This window comes from Oncorhynchus masou, chromosome 29 (genome assembly GCF_036934945.1).
Source record: "Oncorhynchus masou masou isolate Uvic2021 chromosome 29, UVic_Omas_1.1, whole genome shotgun sequence".
NCBI classification, from domain to species: domain Eukaryota; kingdom Metazoa; phylum Chordata; class Actinopteri; order Salmoniformes; family Salmonidae; genus Oncorhynchus; species Oncorhynchus masou.
The window spans coordinates 90,494,809-90,517,183 of record NC_088240.1 but is presented as its reverse complement, the minus strand read 5'-3'; the positions used below and the strand labels follow the sequence as shown (position 1 = coordinate 90,517,183).

Genomic DNA, 22,375 nt, shown 5'->3' with positions numbered 1-22,375 from the left:
CAATACAGTATAGTCACTACAGTATAGTCACTACAGTATAGTCACCACAGTATAGTCACCACAGTATAGTCACTACAGTATAGTCACTACAGTATAGTCACTACAATATAGTCACTACAATATAGTCACTACAGTATAGTCACCACAGTATAGTCACCACAGTATAGTCACCACAGTATAGTCACCACAGTATAGTCAATACAGTATAGTCACTACAGTATAGTCACTACAGTATAGTCACTACAGTATAGTCACTACAGTATAGTCACTACAGTATAGTCAATACAGTATAGTCACCACAGTATAGTCAATACAGTATAGTCAATACAGTATAGTCACTACAGTATAGTCACCACAGTATAGTCAATACAGTATAGTCACTACAGTATAGTCACTACAGTATAGTCACTACAATATAGTCACTACAATATAGTCACTACAATATAGTCACTACAATATAGTCACTACAATATAGTCACTACAGTATAGTCACTACAGTATAGTCACTACAGTATAGTCAATACAATATAGTCACTACAATATAGTCACCACAGTATAGTCACCACAGTATAGTCACTACAGTATAGTCACTACAGTATAGTCACTACAGTATAGTCACTACAGTATAGTCACTACAGTATAGTCAATACAATATAGTCACTACAATATAGTCACTACAATATAGTCACTACAGTATAGTCACGACAGTATAGTCACTACAGTATAGTCACTACAGTATAGTCACTACAATATAGTCACTACAGTATAGTCACTACAGTATAGTCACCACAGTATAGTCACCACAATATAGTCACTGCAGTATAGTCACTACAGTATAGTCACCACAGTATAGTCACCACAGTATAGTCACTACAATATAGTCACTAAAGTATAGTCACTACAGAATAGTCACTACAGTATAGTCACTACAGTATAGTCACTACAATATAGTCACTACAATATAGTCACTACAGTATAGTCACTACAGTATAGTCACTACAGTATAGTCACCACAGTATAGTCAACACAGTATAGTCACCACAGTATAGTCACCACAGTATAGTCACTACAGTATAGTCACTACAGTATAGTCACCACAGTATAGTCACCACAGTATAGTCAATACAGTATAGTCACCACAGTATAGTCACTACAGTATAGTCACCACAGTATAGTCACTACAGTATAGTCACCACAGTATAGTCACTACAGTATAGTCACCACAGTATAGTCACCACAGTATAGTCAATACAGTATAGTCACAACAGTATAGTCAATACAGTATAGTCAATACAGTATAGTCACCACAGTAGAGTCACTACAGTATAGTCACATCAGTATAGTCAATACAGTATAGTCAATACAGTATAGTCACCACAGTATAGTCACCACAGTATAGTCACCACAGTATAGTCAATATAGTAGAGTCACTACAGTAGAGTCACTACAGTATAGTCACCACAGTATAGTCACCACAGTATAGTCACCACAGTAGAGTCACCACAGTATAGTCACCACAGTAGAGTCACCACAGTAGAGTCACTACAGTATAGTCACTACAGTATAGTCACTATAGTAGAGTCACTACAGTATAGTCACTACAGTATAGTCACTACAGTATAGTCACCACAGTATAGTCACTACAGTATAGTCACCACAGTATAGTCACCACAGTATAGTCACTACAATATAGTCACTACAGTATAGTCACCACAGTATAGTCACTACAGTATAGTCACTACAGTATAGTCACCACAGTATAGTCACTACAGTATAGTCACCACAGTATAGTCACTACAGTATAGTCACTACAGTATAGTCACCACAGTAGAGTCACTACAGTATAGTCACTATAGTATAGTCACTATAGTATAGTCACTACAGTATAGTCACTACAGTATAGTCACCACAGTATAGTCACCACAGTATAGTCACCACAGTATAGTCACTACAGTATAGTCACTACAGTATAGTCACTACAGTATAGTCACTACAGTATAGTCACCACAGTATAGTCACCACAGTACAGTCACTACAGTACAGTCACTACAGTATAGTCACCACAGTATAGTCACCACAGTATAGTCACCACAGTATAGTCACTACAGTATAGTCACTACAGTATAGTCACTACAATATAGTCACTACAGTATAGTCACTACAATATAGTCACTACAGTATAGTCACCACAGTATAGTGACTACAGTATAGTCACAACAGTATAGTCACTACAGTATAGTCACTACAGTATAGTCACCACAGTATAGTCACCACAGTATAGTCACTACAATATAGTCACTAAAGTATAGTCACTACAGAATAGTCACTACAGTATAGTCACTACAGTATAGTCACTACAATATAGTCACTACAATATAGTCACTACAGTATAGTCACTACAGTATAGTCACTACAGTATAGTCACCACAGTATAGTCAACACAGTATAGTCACCACAGTATAGTCACCACAGTATAGTCACCACAGTATAGTCAATACAGTATAGTCACCACAGTATAGTCACCACAGTATAGTCACTACAGTACAGTCACCACAGTATAGTCACTACAGTATAGTCACCACAGTATAGTCACCACAGTATAGTCAATACAGTATAGTCACAACAGTATAGTCAATACAGTATAGTCAATACAGTATAGTCACCACAGTAGAGTCACTACAGTATAGTCACATCAGTATAGTCAATACAGTATAGTCAATACAGTATAGTCACCACAGTATAGTCACTACAGTATAGTCACCACAGTATAGTCAATATAGTAGAGTCACTACAGTAGAGTCACTACAGTATAGTCACCACAGTATAGTCACCACAGTATAGTCACCACAGTAGAGTCACCACAGTATAGTCACCACAGTAGAGTCACCACAGTAGAGTCACTACAGTATAGTCACTACAGTATAGTCACTATAGTAGAGTCACTACAGTATAGTCACTACAGTATAGTCACTACAGTATAGTCACTACAGTATAGTCACTACAGTATAGTCACCACAGTATAGTCACCACAGTATAGTCACTACAATATAGTCACCACAGTATAGTCACTACAGTATAGTCACTACAGTATAGTCACCACAGTATAGTCACTACAGTATAGTCACCACAGTATAGTCACTACAGTATAGTCACTACAGTATAGTCACCACAGTAGAGTCACTACAGTATAGTCACTATAGTATAGTCACTATAGTATAGTCACTACAGTATAGTCACTACAGTATAGTCACTACAGTATAGTCGCCACAGTATAGTCACCACAGTATAGTCACTACAGTATAGTCACTACAATATAGTCACTACAGTATAGTCACTACAGTATAGTCACTACAGTATAGTCACCACAGTATAGTCACTACAGTATAGTCACCACAGTACAGTCACTACAGTACAGTCACTACAGTACAGTCACCACAGTATAGTCACCACAGTATAGTCACCACAGTATAGTCACTACAGTATAGTCACTACAGTATAGTCACTACAATATAGTCACTACAGTATAGTCACTACAATATAGTCACTACAGTATAGTCACCACAGTATAGTGACTACAGTATAGTCACAACAGTATAGTCACTACAGTATAGTCACTACAGTATAGTCACCACAGTATAGTTACTACAGTATAGTCACCACAGTATAGTCACCACAGTATAGTCACCACAGTATAGTCACCACAGTATAGTCACCACAGTATAGTCACCACAGTATAGTCACCACAGTATAGTCACTACAGTATAGTCACTACAGTATAGTCACTACAGTATAGTCACCACAGTATAGTCACTACAGTATAGTCACCACAGTATAGTCACCACAGTATAGTCACTACAGTATACTCACCACAGTATAGTCACTACAGTATAGTCACTACAGTATAGTCACCACAGTATAATCACTACAGTATAGTCACTACAGTATCGTCACTACAGTATCGTCACTACAGTATAGTCACCACAGTATAGTCACCACAGTATAGTCACTACAGTATAGTCACCACAGTATAGTCACCACAGTATAGTCACTACAGTATAGTCACCACAGTATAGTCACCACAGTATAGTCACTACAGTATAGTCACTACAGTATAGTCACCACAGTATAGTCACCACAGTATAGTCACCACAGTATAGTCACTACATTATAGTCACCACAATATAGTCACTACAGTATAGTCACTACAGTATAGTCACTACAATATAGTCACCACAGTATAGTCACCACAGTATAGTCACTACAGTATAGTCACCACAGTATAGTCACTACAGTATAGTCACCACAGTATAGTCACTACAGTATAGTCACTACAGTATAGTCACTACAGTATAGTCACTACAGTATAGTCACTACAGTATAGTCACTACAATAGTCACTACAGTATAGTCACTACAGTATATCTACACAGTCTGTCATGTTGTCTCGTCTAGAGACTAAAGTGGGTAGCTTGACTGTCCTACTCTACACTGTGACGGGGTACAGTGGGTAGCTTGACTGTCCTACTCTACACTGTGAAGGGGTACAGTGGGTAGCTTGACTGTCCTACTCTACACTGTGAAGGGGTACAGTGGGTAGCTTGACTGTCCTACTCTACACTGTGAAGGGTTACAGTGGGTAGCTTGACTGTCCTACTCTACACTGTGAAGGGGTACAGTGGGTAGCTTGACTGTCCTACTCTACACTGTGAAGGGTTACAGTGGGTAGCTTGACTGTCCTACTCTACACTGTGAAGGGGTACAGTGGGTAGCTTGACTGTCCTACTCTACACTGTATGAAGGGGTACAGTGGGTAGCTTGACTGTCCTACTCTACACTGTGAAGGGGTACAGTGGGTAGCTTGACTGTCCTACTCTACACTGTGAAGGGGTACAGTGGGTAGCTTGACTGTCCTACTCTACACTGTGACGGGGTACAGTGGGTAGCTTGACTGTCCTACTCTACACTGTGAAGGGGTACAGTGGGTAGCTTGACTGTCCTACTCTACACTGTGAAGGGGTACAGTGGGTAGCTTGACTGTCCTACTCTACACTGTGAAGGGGTACAGTGGGTAGCTTGACTGTCCTACTCTACACTGTGAAGGGGTACAGTGGGTAGCTTGACTGTCCTACTCTACACTGTGAAGGGGTACAGTGGGTAGCTTGACTGTCCTACTCTACACTGTGAAGGGTTACAGTGGGTAGCTTGACTGTCCTACTCTACACTGTGAAGGGGTACAGTGGGTAGCTTGACTGTCCTACTCTACACTGTGAAGGGGTACAGTGGGTAGCTTGACTGTCCTACTCTACACTGTGAAGGGTTACAGTGGGTAGCTTGACTGTCCTACTCTACACTGTGACGGGGTACAGTGGGTAGCTTGACTGTCCTACTCTACACTGTGAAGGGGTACAGTGGGTAGCTTGACTGTCCTACTCTACACTGTGAAGGGGTACAGTGGGTAGCTTGACTGTCCTGGTAATTGGACATTTAATTATCATGATGTAGTGTTTTTAAATGAACAGCTTTATCTAGTTCACTGGCAGTACAGGTGCTGTGTCATTAGGATGGACTGAATTACGCTGTGTTCACACCTTACACTGGCACAGTAACACACACACACACACACACACACACACACACACACACACACACACACACACACACACACACACACACACACACACACACACACACACACACACACACACACACACACACACACACCTCCCACGCATAGCTAGGCCTCTCAGTGATCTACAGTCACTCCACACGTCAACATTAAAGACCACTAAATGAGACGGTTGTAAAAATCACTACAAAATAACCACATTCCTGCTGAGAAACTGATTCCCTCCCACTGATGCCTTGGAGAGGAGAGAGAGGAGGAGGAGTAGAGAGGGGGAGGGAGAAGAGAGAGGAGGAGGAGGAGAGAGGAGGAGGAGGAGGAGGAGAGAGGAGGAGGGAGAGGAAAGAGGAGGAGAGAGGAGGAGGAGAGAGGGGGAGGGGGAGGAGAGAGGAGGAGAGAGGAGGAGGAGAAGAGAGGAGGAGAGAGGGAGGGGTAGGAGGAGGAGAGAGGGGGAGGAGAGAGGAGGAGAGAGGAGGAGGAGAGAGGGGGGAGGAGAGAGGGGGAGAGAGGGAGGGGGAGGAGGAGGAGGAGGAGAGAGGAGGAGAGGGAGGAGGAGGAGGAGAGAGGGGGAGGGAGAGGAGAGAGGAGGAGGAGGAGAGAGGAGGAGAGGGAGGAGGAGGAGGAGAGAGGGGGAGGGAGAGGGAGAGAGGAGGAGGAGGGAGAGAGGAGGAGAGGGAGGAGGAGGAGAGAGGGAGGAGGATAGAGGGGGAGGGGGAGTAGAGAGGAGGAGAGAGGAGGAGGAGAAGAGAGGAGGGGGAGGGAGAGGAGGAGGAGAGAGGGGGAGGAGAGAGGAGGAGAGGGAGGGGGGGGAGGAGAGAGGGGGAGGGGGAGTAGAGAGGAGGAGAGAGGAGGAGGAAAAGAGAGGAGGAGAGAGGGAGGGGTAGGAGGAGGAGAGAGGGGGAGGAGAGAGGAGGAGAGAGGAGGAGGAGAAGGGGGGGGAGGAGAGAGGGGGAGAGAGGGAGGGGAGGAGGAGGAGGAGAGAGGAGAGAGAGGGAGGGGGAGGAGAGAGGGAGGGGGAGGAGAGAGGAGGAGGATAGAGGGGGAGAGAGGGAGGGGGAGGAGGAGAGAGGAGGAGAGAGGGAGGGGGGGGAGAGGGAGGGGGACGAGAGAGGAGGAGAAGGAGAGGGGAGAGTCCATCAGAACACATACTAAATGTACTAATGTCTACAGTACCCAGGGTCCATCAGAACACATACTAAATGTACTGTCATGTCCACAGTACCCAGGGTCCATCAGAACACATACTAAATGTACTAATGTCCACAGTACCCAGGGTCCATCAGAACACATACTAAATGTACTAATGTCCACAGTATCCAGGGTCCATCAGAACACATACTAAATGTACTAATGTCCACAGTACCCAGGGTCCATCAGAACACATACTAAATGTACTGTCATGTCCACAGTACCCAGGGTCCATCAGAACACATACTAAATGTACTAATGTCCACAGTACCCAGGGTCCATCAGAACACATACTAAATGTACTAATGTCCACAGTATCCAGGGTCCATCAGAACACATACTAAATGTACTAATGTCCACAGTACCCAGGGTCCATCAGAACACATACTAAATGTACTAATGTCCACAGTACCCAGGGTCCATCAGAACACATACTAAATGTACTAATGTCCACAGTATCCAGGGTCCATCAGAACACATACTAAATGTACTAATGTCCACAGTACCCAGGGTCCATCAGAACACATACTAAATGTACTAATGTCCACAGTACCCAGGGTCCATCAGAACACATACTAAATGTACTAATGTCCACAGTACCCAGGGTCCATCAGAACACATACTAAATGTACTAATGTCCACAGTACCCAGGGTCCATCAGAACACATACTAAATGTACTAATGTCTACAGTACCCAGGGTCCATCAGAACACATACTAAATGTACTAATGTCTACAGTACCCAGGGTCCATCAGAACACATACTAAATGTACTAATGTCCACAGGGCCCAGGGTCCATCAGAACACATACTAAATGTACTAATGTCTACAGTACCCAGGGTCCATCAGAACACATACTAAATGTACTAATGTCCACAGTACCCAGGGTCCATCAGAACACATACTAAATGTACTGTCATGTCCACAGTACCCAGGGTCCATCAGAACACATACTAAATGTACTAATGTCTACAGTACCCAGGGTCCATCAGAACACATACTAAATGTACTAATGTCTACAGTACCCAGGGTCCATCAGAACACATACTAAATGTACTGTCATGTCCACAGGACCCAGGGTCCATCAGAACACATACTAAATGTACTAATGTCCACAGTACCCAGGGTCCATCAGAACACATACTAAATGTACTAATGTCCACAGTACCCAGGGTCCATCAGAACACACACTAAATGTACTAATGTCCACAGTACCCAGGGTCCATCAGAACACACACTAAATGTACTAATGTCCACAGTACCCAGGGTCCATCAGAACACATACTAAATCAGCCTCCTATAGCCCATCATGACAGGACTGCCCGGGTCCACCAGCCTCCTATAGCCCATCATGACAGGACTGCCCGGGTCCACCAGCCAGTCAGCCTCCTATAGCCCATCATGACAGGACTGCCCTGGTCCACCAGCCTCCTATAGCCCATCATGACAGGACTGCCCTGGTCCACCAGCCAGTCAGCCTCCTATAGCCCATCATGACAGGACTGCCCTGGTCCACCAGCCTCCTATAGCCCATCATGACAGGACTGCCCTGGTCCACCAGCCTCCTATAGCCCATCATGACAGGACTGCCCTGGTCCACCAGCCTCCTATAGCCCATCATGACAGGACTGCCCTGGTCCACCAGCCTCCTATAGCTCATCATGACAGGACTGCCCTGGTCCACCAGCCTCCTATAGCTCATCATGACAGGACTGCCCTGGTCCACCAGCCTCCTATAGCCCATCATGACAGGACTGCCCTGGTCCACCAGCCTCCTATAGCCCATCATGACAGGACTGCACTGGTCCACCAGCCTCCTATAGCCCATCATGACAGGACTGCCCTGGTCCACCAGCCAGTCAGCCTCCTATAGCCCATCATGACAGGACTGCCCTGGTCCACCAGCCTCCTATAGCCCATCATGACAGGACTGCCCTGGTCCACCAGCCTCCTATAGCCCATCATGACAGGACTGCCCTGGTCCACCAGCCAGTCAGCCTCCTACAGCCCACCATGATAGGACTGCCCTGGTCCACCAGCCTCCTATAGCCCATCATGACAGGACTGCCCTGGTCCACCAGCCTCCTATAGCCCATCATGACAGGACTGCCCTGGTCCACCAGCCAGTCAGCCTCCTACAGCCCATCATGACAGGACTGCCCTGGTCCACCAGCCAGTCAGCCTCCTATAGCCCATCATGACAGGACTGCCCTGGTCCACCAGCCAGTCAGCCTCCTATAGCCCATCATGACAGGACTGTCCTGGTCCACCAGCCTCCTATAGCCCATCATGACAGGACTGCCCTGGTCCACCAGCCAGTCAGCCTCCTACAGCCCATCATGACAGGACTGCCCTGGTCCACCAGCCAGTCAGCCTCCTATAGCCCATCATGACCGGACTGCCCTGGTCCACCAGCCAGTCAGCCTCATATAGCCCATCATGACAGGACTGTCCTGGTCCACCAGCCAGTCAGCCTCCTACAGCCCATCATGACAGGACTGCCCTGGTCCACCAGCCTCCTATAGCCCATCATGACAGGACTGCCCTGGTCCACCAGCCTCCTATAGCCCATCATGACAGGACTGCCCTGGTCCACCAGCCTCCTATAGCCTATCATGACAGGACTGCCCTGGTCCACCAGCCTCCTATAGCCCATCATGACAGGACTGCCCTGGTCCACCAGCCAGTCAGCCTCCTATAGCCCATCATGACAGGACTGCCCTGGTCCACCAGCCTCATATAGCCCATCATGACAGGACTGCCCTGGTCCACCAGCCTCCTATAGCCCATCATGACAGGACTGCCCTGGTCCACCAGCCAGTCAGCCTCCTATAGCCCATCATGACAGGACTGCCCTGGTCCACCAGCCTCCTATAGCCCATCATGACAGGACTGCCCTGGTCCACCAGCCTCCTATAGCTCATCATGACAGGACTGTCCTGGTCCACCAGCCAGTCAGCCTCCTATAGCCCATCATGACAGGACTGCCCTGGTCCACCAGCCAGTCAGCCTCCTATAGCCCATCATGACAGGACTGCCCTGGTCCACCAGCCAGTCAGCCTCCTATAGCCCATCATGACAGGACTGCCCTGGTCCACCAGCCTCCTATAGCCCATCATGACAGGACTGCCCGGGTCCACCAGCCAGTCAGCCTCCTATAGCCCATCATGACAGGACTGCCCTGGTCCACCAGCCAGTCAGCCTCCTATAGCCCATCATGACAGGACTGCCCTGGTCCACCAGCCTCCTATAGCCCATCATGACAGGACTGCCCTGGTCCACCAGCCTCCTATAGCCCATCATGACAGGACTGTCCTGGTCCACCAGCCAGTCAGCCTCCTATAGCCCATCATGACAGGACTGTCCTGGTCCACCAGCCAGTCAGCCTCCTATAGCCCATCATGACAGGACTGCCCGGGTCCACCAGCCAGTCAGCCTCCTATAGCCCATCATGACAGGACTGCCCTGGTCCACCAGCCAGTCAGCCTCCAGGCTGGGTCACTCTACCCTGTACTGGGGCTATAATCTCATCATTAAGGTATATGACAGACCACCCCCACCCCCCCAAACCCCTACCAGGGCCCCTGAGCTCCTACACGCCTGCTTCTTATCACACGGGGGGGTGTTGGGGGGGGGGTGTAGAGGAGGGGTAGACAGGAGGTCACAGAGGTCAGCCCTCTGACACCTTATTTAAGTGGCATTAAAGCTGATCTGACTGGATCTAATGGTCTAGCTGACTGAACCAGCCGACAGAGAGACAGAGAGAGTGACTACCGCCCCGTAGCTCTCACGTCTGTAGCCATGAAGTGCATTGAAAGGCTGGTCATGTCTCACATCAACACCATTATGCCACCAACTCTAGACCCACTCCAATGTGCATACCGCCCAAACAGATCCACAACTGTCCTTTCCCACCTGGACAAAAGGAACACCTATGTGAGAATGCTGCTCATTGACTACAGTTCAACACCATAGTGCCCACATGTACATGTACATATGACATCAACTAACCTGTACCCCCCCACATTGACTCGGTACCGGTACCCCCTGTATATAGCCTCCACATTGACTCTGTACCAGTACCCCCTGTATATAGAATCCACATTGACTCTGTACCGGTACCCCCTGTATATAGCCTCCACATTGACTCTGTACCGGTACCCCCTGTATATAGCCTCCACATTGGAGGAGAGAGAGAGAGACAGAGAGAGGCAGAGAGAGAGAGAGAGAGAGACAGAGAGAGAGAGAGAGAGAGACAGAGAGAGAGAGAGAGAGAGAGAGAGAGAGAGACAGAGAGAGAGGCAGAGAGAGAAAGACAGAGACAGAGAAGCATGGTTGGGTTGAGTTCTCACACAGTGTTAACTCGCTCAAAGGGTCACTGCTTTGACTGGGTCTAATGGTCCAGCTGACTGAACCAACCGACCAATTGGCTACATGACTGAGACACTTACTGGACCCCAAACTATCAGAGCAGAATACAAACCCAATGAGGCTGAAGGCTGGGAAGGACTGGGAGAGAGATGACCATCACAGGCTTAGTGTCAACCAGTATGTGGTACCTTCACTAGGTTCTCACATGTCCACGGCTTCCCCAGTGAGGGAGGGAGGGAGGGAGGGAGGGAGGGAGGGAGGGAGGGAGGGAGGGAGGGAGGTGACAGTCCTATGATCCTCTACTACTGGGAAGTTCAACAGGCTTTGAAGCTGATTTGACTGGACCAATGGACTGATTACTTGGCTGGCCGGCTGGCTGATTGGCTGGCTGGTTCTGGTGACTGACTGGCTGGCTGGTTCTGGTGACTGACTGGCTGGCTGGCTGGCTGACTGGCTAGTTCTGGTGACTGACTGGCTGGTTCTGGTGACTGACTGGCTGGCTGGCTGGTTCTGGTGACTGACTGGCTGGTTCTGGTGACTGACTGGCTGGCTGGCTGGTTCTGGTGACTGACTGGCTGGCTGGTTCTGGTGACTGACTGGCTGGCTGGCTGGCTGACTGGCTAGTTCTGGTGACTGACTGGCTGGTTCTGGTGACTGACTGGCTGGTTCTGGTGACTGACTGGCTGGCTGGTTCTGGTGACTGACTGGCTGGTTCTGGTGACTGACTGGCTGGCTGGTTGACTGACTGGCTGGCTGATTGGATGGCTGGTTCTGGTGACTGACTGGCTGGCTGGTTCTGGTGACTGACTGGCTGGCTGGCTGGTTCTGGTGACTGACTGGCTGGCTGACTGGCTGGCTGATTGGCTGGCTGGTTCTGGTGACTGACTGACTGGCTGGTTCTGGTGACTGACTGGCTGGTTCTGGTGACTGACTGGCTGGCTGGCTAGTTCTGGTGACTGACTGGCTGGTTCTGGTGACTGACTGGCTGGTTCTGGTGACTGACTGGCTGGCTGGTTCTGGTGACTGACTGGCTGGTTCTGGTGACTGACTGGCTGGTTCTGGTGACTGACTGGCTGGCTGACTGACTTGTTATCGGGTAGAACAGAAAACCAGCAGGCTCCGGATCTCGTCGGGTCAGAGTTGACTACCCCTGATCTAGAGGTTAAAGGTTAGGCTGGGACAGAAGAGTGTTGGCCAGGCTTAGTGCCAAACAGTATATTCCACTTTCACATGGTTCTCAGAACTTCTCACACAGCGCCGTCTAGCTCAGGGGCCTTGTCTCATGTTCATGAATCCACCTATCACTAGCTCAGAGGCCTCGTCTCATGTTCATGAATCCACCTATCACTAGCTCAGAGGCCTTGTCTCATGTTCATGAATCCACCTATCACTAGCTCAGAGGCCTCGTCTCATGTTCATGAATCCACCTATCACTAGCTCAGAGGCCTCGTCTCATGTTCATGAATCCACCTATCACTAGCTCAGAGGCCTTGTCTCATGTTCATGAATCCACCTATCACTAGCTCAGAGGCCTTGTCTCATGTTCATGAATCCACATATCACTAGCTCAGAGGCCTTGTCTCATACAGTCATGAATCCACCTATCACTAGCTCAGAGGCCTTGTCTCATATGGTCATGAATCCACCTATCACTAGCTCAGAGGCCTCGTCTCATGTTCATGAATCCACATATCACTGGCTCAGAGGCCTTGTCTCATGTTCATGAATCCACCTATCACTAGCTCAGAGGCCTCGTCTCATGTTCATGAATCCACCTATCACTAGCTCAGAGGCCTCGTCTCATGTTCATGAATCCACCTATCACTAGCTCAGAGGCCTTGTCTCATGTTCATGAATCCACCTATCACTAGCTCAGAGGCCTCGTCTCATGTTCATGAATCCACCTATCACTAGCTCAGAGGCCTTGTCTCATACAGTCATGAATCCACCTATCACTAGCTCAGAAGCCTTGTCTCATGTTCATGAATCCACCTATCACTAGCTCAGAGGCCTCGTCTCATGTTCATGAATCCACCTATCACTAGCTCAGAGGCCTCGTCTCATGGTCATGAATCCACCTATCACTAGCTCAGAGGCCTCGTCTCATGGTCATGAATCCACCTATCACTAGCTCAGAGGCATCGTCTCATGTTCATGAATCCACCTATCACTAGCTCAGAGGCCTTGTCTCATGTTCATGAATCCACCTATCACTAGCTCAGAGGCCTTGTCTCATGTTCATGAATCCACCTATCACTAGCTCAGAGGTCTTGTCTCATACAGTCATGAATCCACCTATCACTAGCTCAGAGGCCTTGTCTCATGTTCATGAATCCACCTATCACTAGCTCAGAGGCCTCGTCTCATGTTCATGAATCTACCTATCACTAGCTCAGAGGCCTTGTCTCATGGTCATGAATCTACCTATCACTAGCTCAGAGGCCTTGTCTCATATGGTCATGAATCCACCTATCACTAGCTCAGAGGCCTTGTCTCATGGTCATGAATCTACCTATCACTAGCTCAGAGGCCTCGTCTCATGGTCATGAATCCACCTATCACTAGCTCAGAGGCCTTGTCTCATATGGTCATGAATCCACCTATCACTAGCTCAGAGGCCTCGTCTCATGTTCATGAATCCACCTATCACTAGCTCAGAGGCCTTGTCTCATGGTCATGAATCTACCTATCACTAGCTCAGAGGCCTCGTCTCATGGTCATGAACCCACCTATCACTAGCTCAGAGGCCTTGTCTCATATGGTCATGAATCCACCTATCACTAGCTCAGAGGCCTTGTCTCATATGGTCATGAATCCACCTATCACTAGCTCAGAGGCCTTGTCTCATATGTTCATGAATCCACCTATCACTAGCTCAGAGGCCTCGTCTCATGTTCATGAATCCACCTATCACTAGCTCAGAGGCCTCGTCTCATGGTCATGAATCCACCTATCACTAGCTCAGAGGCATCGTCTCATGGTCATGAATCCACCTATCACTAGCTCAGAGGCCTCGTCTCATGGTCATGAATCCACCTATCACTAGCTCAGAGGCCTCGTCTCATGGTCATGAATCCACCTATCACTAGCTCAGAGGCCTCGTCTCATGGTCATGAATCCACCTATCACTAGCTCAGAGGCCTCGTCTCATGGTCATGAATCCACCTATCACTAGCTCAGAGGCCTCGTCTCATGTTCATGAATCCACCTATCACTAGCTCAGAGGCCTCGTCTCATGTTCATGAATCCACCTATCACTAGCTCAGAGGCCTTGTCTCATGTTCATGAATCCACCTATCACTAGCTCAGAGGCCTTGTCTCATGTTCATGAATCCACCTATCACTAGCTCAGAGGCCTTGTCTCATGGTCATGAATCCACCTATCACTAGCTCAGAGGCCTTGTCTCATGGTCATGAATCCACCTATCACTAGCTCAGAGGCCTCGTCACATGGTCATGAATCCACCTATCACTAGCTCAGAGGCCTCGTCACATGTTCATGAATCCACCTATCACTAGCTCAGAGGCCTTGTCACATGGTCATGAATCCACCAATCACTAGCTCAGAGGCCTACAGTAATCCTATGATTTTTTTAATACTGAAATAGAACACCCCGCAGTCAGACAGCCAATCAGTCAGCCAACCAGCCAGCCACCCAGCCAGCCACCCAGCCAGCCACCCAGCCAGCCACCCAGCCAGCCACCCAGCTTTCCACCGAGTCAGACAGCCAATCAGTCAGCCAACCAGCCAGCCACCCAGCCAGCCAGCCAGCCAGCCAACCAGCCAGCCAGCTTTCCACCGAGTCAGACAGCCAATCAGTCAGCCAACAAGCCAGTCACCCAGCCAGCCACCCACCCACCCACCCAGCCACCCAGCCAGCCACCCAGCCAGCCACCCAGCCAGCCACCCAGCCAGCCACCCACCCAGCCAGCTTTCCACCGAGTCAGACAGCCAATCAGTCAGCCAACAAGCCAGTCACCCAGCCAGCCAGCCACCCAGCCAGCCACCAGCCACCCAGCCAGCCAGCCACCCAGCCAGCCAGCCAGCCACCCACCCACCCACCCACCCAGCCAGCCAGCCAGCCACCCAGCCACCCACCCAGCCAGCCACCCAGCCAGCCACCCAGCCAGCCACCCAGCCAGCCACCCACCCAGCCAGCCACCCAGCCAGCCACCCAGCCAGCCACCCAGCCAGCCACCCACCCAGCCAGCCACCCACCCAGCCAGCTTTCCACCGAGTCAGACAGCCAATCAGTCAGCCAACAAAGCCAGTCACCCAGCCAGCCACCCAGCCAGCCAACCACCCAGCCAGCCACCAGCCACCCAGCCAGCCAGCCAGCCAGCCACCCAGCCAGCCAGCCACCCAGCCACCCAGCCAGCCACCCAGCCACCCAGCCAGCCAGCCACCCAGCCAGCCACCCAGCCAGCCACCCAGCCAGCCACCCAGCCACCCAGCCAGCCAGCCAGCCACCCAGCCAGCCACCCAGCCAGCCAGCCAGCCAGCCAGCCAGCCAGCCAGCCACCCAGCCAGCCACCCAGCCAGCCACCCAGCCACCCAGCCAGCCACCCAGCCAGCCAGCCAGCCACCCAGCCAGCCAGCCACCCAGCCAGCCACCCAGCCAGCCACCCAGCCACCCAGCCAGCCACCCAGCCAGCCAGCCAGCCAGCCAGCCACCCAGCCAGCCACCCAGCCAGCCACCCAGCCAGCCAGCCAGCCAGCCACCCAGCCAGCCACCCAGCCACCCAGCCAGCCACCCAGCCAGCCACCCAGCCACCCAGCCAGCCACCCAGCCACCCAGCCACCCAGCCAGCCAGCCAGCCACCCAGCCACCCAGCCAGCCAGCCACCCAGCCAGCCACCCAGCCAGCCACCCAGCCAGCCACCCACCCAGCCAGCCACCCAGCCACCCACCCAGCCACCCAGCCAGCCACCCAGCCAGCCACCCAGCCACCCAGCCACCCAGCCAGCCACCCAGCCAGCCAGCCAGCCACCCACCCAGCCACCCAGCCACCCACCCAGCCAGCCACCCAGCCACCCAGCCACCCAGCCAGCCAGCTTTCCACCGAGTCAGACAAACTCAACACGAGGCTTTTATCCTCTTAGATGTCACCACAACAAAACCCAGTGTCAGCCCGTCTGCCCGGATAAAAGACTGTTTCCATGGTAATTCAACACCCATCAACAGGATCTGTATGTAATGTCTGTGACGGGATCCCTGAGACACCAACGCCGCTTCAGATCAATCAAACACAGGACCACTAAATCATCATGTTCTGCGTCATTAAAACACAACGTCTCTAACAGGAAAACCTCTGTAATACCAAAATGTGAGGGTCCTAGAACTGAGATAGGGTGGGGTTCTGGCCTGGGCCCGTCTGAATGTGAGGGTCCTAGAACTGAGATAGGGTGGGGTTCTGGCCTGGGCCCATCTAAATGTGAGGGTCCTTAGAACTGAGATAGGGTGGGGTTCTGGCCTGGGCCCATCTAAATGTGAGGGTCCTTAGAACTGAGATAGGGTGGGGTTCTGGCCTGGGCCCATCTAAATGCGAGGGTCCTTAGAACTGAGACAGGGTGGGGTTCTGGCCTGGGCCCATCTAAATGTGAGGGTCCTTAGAACTGAGATAGGGTGGGGTTCTGGCCTGGGCCCATCTAAATGTGAGGGTCCTTAGAACTGAGACAGGGTGGGGTTCTGGCCTGGGCCCATCTGAAAGTGAGGGTCCTTAGAACTGAGACAGGGTGGGGTTCTGGCCTGGGCCCATCTAAATGTGAGGGTCCTTAGAACTGAGATAGGGTGGGGTTCTGGCCTGGGCCCATCTAAATGTGAGGGTCATTAGAACTGAGATAGGGTGGGGTTCTGGCCTGGGCCCATCTGAACGTGAGGGTCCTTAGAACTGAGATAGGGTGTGGTTCTGGCCTGGGCCCATCTAAATGTGAGGGTCCTTAGAACTGAGACAGGGTGGGGTTCTGGCCTGGGCCCATCTGAATGTGACATACTCTGTCCTCTCTGAGAGAACGGGACAAATACACATGTTCTGAGTTCATACGATAACACGGATGTTTCCCAGAACAATACGGAGGAACAATGTCCAGTCATCCTACACTGAGACCAGCAGCACAGAGGCTGGTGTGGAGGAGTGATGTGGCAGAGCAGGTGACCTGGTGGCTGGCCTCCTGAAAGATACAGTCTCCGCACGGGTTGTGTTACAGTCTCCACACGGGTTGTGTTTCAGTCTCCACACGGGTTTAGCTACAGTCTCCACACGGGTTGTGTTACAGTCTCCGCACGGGTTGAGCTACAGTCTCCACATGGGTTGTGTTTCAGTCTCCACACGGGTTGTGCTACAGTCTCCACACGGGTTGAGCTACAGTCTCCACATGGGTTGTGAAACAGTCTCCACCCGGGTTGAGCTACAGTCTCCACACGGGTTGTGCTACAGTCTCCACACGGGTTGTGTTACAGTCTCCGGCACGGGTTGTGTTACAGTCTCCGGCACGGGTTGTGATACAGTCTCCACACGGGTTGAGCTACAGTCTCCACACGGGTTGAGCTACAGTCTCCGCACGGGTTGAGCTACAGTCTCCGCACGGGTTGAGCTACAGTCTCCGCACGGGTTGTGTTTCAGTCTCCGCACGGGTTGTGTTTCAGTCTCCGCACGGGTTGTGTGTCAGTCTCCGCACGGGTTGTGTTACAGTCTCCACACGGGTTGAGATACAGTCTCCACACGGGTTGAGCTACAGTCTCCACACGGGTTGAGCTACAGTCTCCACACGGGTTGAGCTACAGTCTCCACACGGGTTGAGCTACAGTCTCCGCACGGGTTGTGTTTCAGTCTCCGCACGGGTTGTGTTTCAGTCTCCGCACGGGTTGTGTCACAGTCTCCGCACGGGTTGCGCTACAGTCTCCACATGGGTTGTGTTTCAGTCTCCACACGGGTTGAGCTACAGTCTCCACACGGGTTGTGTTTCAGTCTCCGCACAGGTTGTGTTACAGTCTCCGAACGGGTTGTGTTACAGTCTCCGCACGGGTTGTGTTACTGTCTCCACACGGGTTGTGCTACAGTCTCCACACGGGTTGTGTTACAGTCTCCACACGGGTTGTGTTACAGTCTCCACACGGGTTGAGCTACAGTCTCCGGCACGGGTTGTGTTACAGTCTCCGGCACGGGTTGTGTTTCAGTCTCCACACGGGTTGTGTTACAGTCTCCACACGGGTTGTGCTACAGTCTCCACACGGGTTGTGTTACAGTCTCCACACGGGTTGTGCTACAGTCTCCACACGGGTTGTGATACAGTCTCCACACGGGTTGTGCTACAGTCTCCACACGGGTTGTGTTACAGTCTCCACTAACCCTTGACCATGTGGCCCCTGTTAAAACATAACACTCTGAGGCTCCCAACCCCACATGGACTAGTCATCTCAGAGGACCAGACTCCCAACCCCACATGGACTAGTCATCTCAGAGGACCAGACTCCCAACCCCACATGGACTAGTCATCTCAGAGGACCAGACTCTCAACCCCACATGGACTAGTCATCTCAGAGGACCAGACTCCCAACCCCACATGGACTAGTCATCTCAGAGGACCAGACTCCCAACCCCACATGGACTAGTCATCTCAGAGGACCAGACTCTCAACCCCACATGGACTAGTCATCTCAGAGGACCGGACTCTCAACCCCACATGGACTAGTCATCTCAGAGGACCAGACTCTCAACCCCACATGGACTAGTCATCTCAGAGGACCGGACTCTCAACCCCACATGGACTAGTCATCTCAGAGGACCGGACTCTCAACCCCACATGGACTAGTCATCTCAGAGGACCAGGCTCACAGAACAGAGCTCCGGGCAGCCGAGCGGAAATGGAGGAAAACTCGCCTCCCTGCGGACCTGGCATCCTTTCACTCCCTCCTCTCTACATTTTCCTCCTCTGTCTCTGCTGCTAAAGCCACTTTCTACCACTCTAAATTCCAAGCATCTGCCTCTAACCCTAGGAAGCTCTTTGCCACCTTCTCCTCCCTCCTGAATCCTCCTCCCCCTCCCCCTCCTCCCTCTCTGCAGATGACTTCGTCAACCATTTTGAAAAAGAAGGTCGACGACATCCGATCCTCGTTTGCTAAGTCAAACGACACCGCTGGTTCTGCTCACACTGCCCTACCCTGTGCTCTGACCTCTTTCTCCCCTCTCTCTCCAGATGAAATCTCGCTTCTTGTGACGGCCGGCCGCCCAACAACCTGCCCGCTTGACCCTATCCCCTCCTCTCTTCTCCAGACCATTTCCGGAGACCTTCTCCCTTACCTCACCTCGCTCATCAACTCATCCCTGACCGCTGGCTACGTCCCTTCCGTCTTCAAGAGAGCGAGAGTTGCACCCCTTCTGAAAAAACCTACACTCGATCCCTCCGATGTCAACTACAGACCAGTATCCCTTCTTTCTTTTCTCTCCAAAACTCTTGAACGTGCCGTCCTTGGCCAGCTCTCCCGCTATCTCTCTCAGAATGACCTTCTTGATCCAAATCAGGCAGGTTTCAAGACTAGTCATTCAACTGAGACTGCTCTTCTCTGTATCACGGAGGCGCTCCGCACTGCTAAAGCTAACTCTCTCTCCTCTGCTCTCATCCTTCTAGACCTATCGGCTGCCTTCGATACTGTGAACCATCAGATCCTCCTCTCCACCCTCTCCGAGTTGGGCATCTCCGGCGCGGCCCACGCTTGGATTGCGTCCTACCTGACAGGTCGCTCCTACCAGGTGGCGTGGCGAGAATCTGTCTCCTCGCCACGCGCTCTCACCACTGGTGTCCCCCAGGGCTCTGTTCTAGGCCCTCTCCTATTCTCGCTATACACCAAGTCACTTGGCTCTGTCATAACCTCACATGGTCTCTCCTATCATTGCTATGCAGACGACACACAATTAATCTTCTCCTTTCCCCCTTCTGATGACCAGGTGGCGAATCGCATCTCTGCATGTCTGGCAGACATATCAGTGTGGATGACGGATCACCACCTCAAGCTGAACCTCGGCAAGACGGAGCTGCTCTTCCTCCCGGGGAAGGACTGCCCGTTCCATGATCTCGCCATCACGGTTGACAACTCCATTGTGTCCTCCTCCCAGAGCGCTAAGAACCTTGGCGTGATCCTGGACAACACCCTGTCGTTCTCAACCAACATCATGGCGGTGGCCCGTTCCTGTAGGTTCATGCTCTACAACATCCGCAGAGTACGCCCCTGCCTCACACAGGAAGCGGCGCAGGTCCTAATCCAGGCACTTGTCATCTCCCGTCTGGATTACTGCAACTCGCTGTTGGCTGGGCTCCCTGCCTGTGCCATTAAACCCCTACAACTCATCCAGAACGCCGCAGCCCGTCTGGTGTTCAACCTTCCCAAGTTCTCTCACGTCACCCCGCTCCTCCGCTCTCTCCACTGGCTTCCAGTTGAAGCTCGCATCCGCTACAAGACCATGGTGCTTGCCTACGGAGCTGTGAGGGGAACGGCACCGCAGTACCTCCAGGCTCTGATCAGGCCCTACACCCAAGCAAGGGCACTGCGTTCATCCACCTCTGGCCTGCTCGCCTCCCTACCATTGAGGAAGTACAGTTCCCGCTCAGCCCAGTCAAAACTGTTCGCTGCTCTGGCCCCCCAATGGTGGAACAAACTCCCTCACGACGCCAGGACAGCGGAGTCAATCACCACCTTCCGGAGACACCTGAAACCCCACCTCTTCAAGGAATACCTAGGATAGGATAAGTAATCCTTCTCACCACCCCCCCCTTAATGATTTAGATGCACTATTGTAAAGTGGCTGTTCCACTGGATGTCAGAAGGTGAATTCACCAATTTGTAAGTCGCTCTGGATAAGAGCGTCTGCTAAATGACTTAAATGTAAAATGTAAATGTCAACCCCACATGGACTAGTCATCTCAGAGGAGGACCAGACTCTCAACCCCACATGGACTAGACATCTCAGAGGAGGACCAGACTCCCAACCCCACATGGACTAGTCATCTCAGAGGAGGACCAGACTCCCAACCCCACATGGACTAGTCATCTCAGAGGAGGACCAGACTCTCAACCCCACATGGACTAGTCATCTCAGAGGAGGACCAGACTCCCAACCCCACATGGACTAGTCATCTCAGAGGACCAGACTCCCAACCCCACATGGACTAGTCATCTCAGAGGACCAGACTCTCAACCCCACATGGACTAGTCATCTCAGAGGAGGACCAGACTCCCAACCCCACATGGACTAGTCATCTCAGAGGACCAGACTCCCAACCCCACATGGACTAGTCATCTCAGAGGACCAGACTCTCAACCCCACATGGACTAGTCATCTCAGAGGACCGGACTCCCAACCCCACATGGACTAGTCATCTCAGAGAGGACCAGACTCTCAACCCCACATGGACTAGTCATCTCAGAGGACCAGACTCTCAACCCCACATGGACTAGTCATCTCAGAGAGGACCAGACTCTCAACCCCACATGGACTAGTCATCTCAGAGGAGGACCAGGCTCTCAACCCCACATGGACTAGTCATCTCAGAGGACCAGACTCCCAACCCCACATGGACTAGTCATCTCAGAGGACCAGACTCTCAACCCCACATGGACTAGTCATCTCAGAGAGGACCAGACTCTCAACCCCACATGGACTAGTCATCTCAGAGGAGGACCGGACTCTCAACCCCACATGGACTAGTCATCTCAGAGGAGGACCAGACTCCCAACCCCACATGGACTAGTCATCTCAGAGGAGGACCAGACTCCCAACCCCACATGGACTAGTCATCTCAGAGGACCGGACTCTCAACCCCACATGGACTAGTCATCTCAGAGGACCAGACTCTCAACCCCACATGGACTAGTCATCTCAGAGGACCAGACTCCCAACCCCACATGGACTAGTCATCTCAGAGGACCAGACTCTCAACCCCACATGGACTAGTCATCTCAGAGGACCAGACTCCCAACCCCACATGGACTAGTCATCTCAGAGGACCAGACTCTCAACCCCACATGGACTAGTCATCTCAGAGGAGGACCAGACTCCCAACCCCACATGGACTAGTCATCTCAGAGGACCAGACTCCCAACCCCACATGGACTAGTCATCTCAGAGGAGCTCCAGATTTACTGTCACCACCTGGACAGGGATCTTCTGCTTTCTCCAAAAACAGCCTCAATGTGACA

The 22,375-nt window shown here is 51.2% G+C and overlaps 1 protein-coding gene across 1 annotated transcript in view; it reads right to left on the bottom strand.

The window, feature by feature from the left end:
* The window catches only part of LOC135519836 (intermembrane lipid transfer protein VPS13B), a 764,993-nt gene that overhangs the window by 501,957 nt on the left and 240,661 nt on the right, over positions 1 to 22,375 (bottom strand).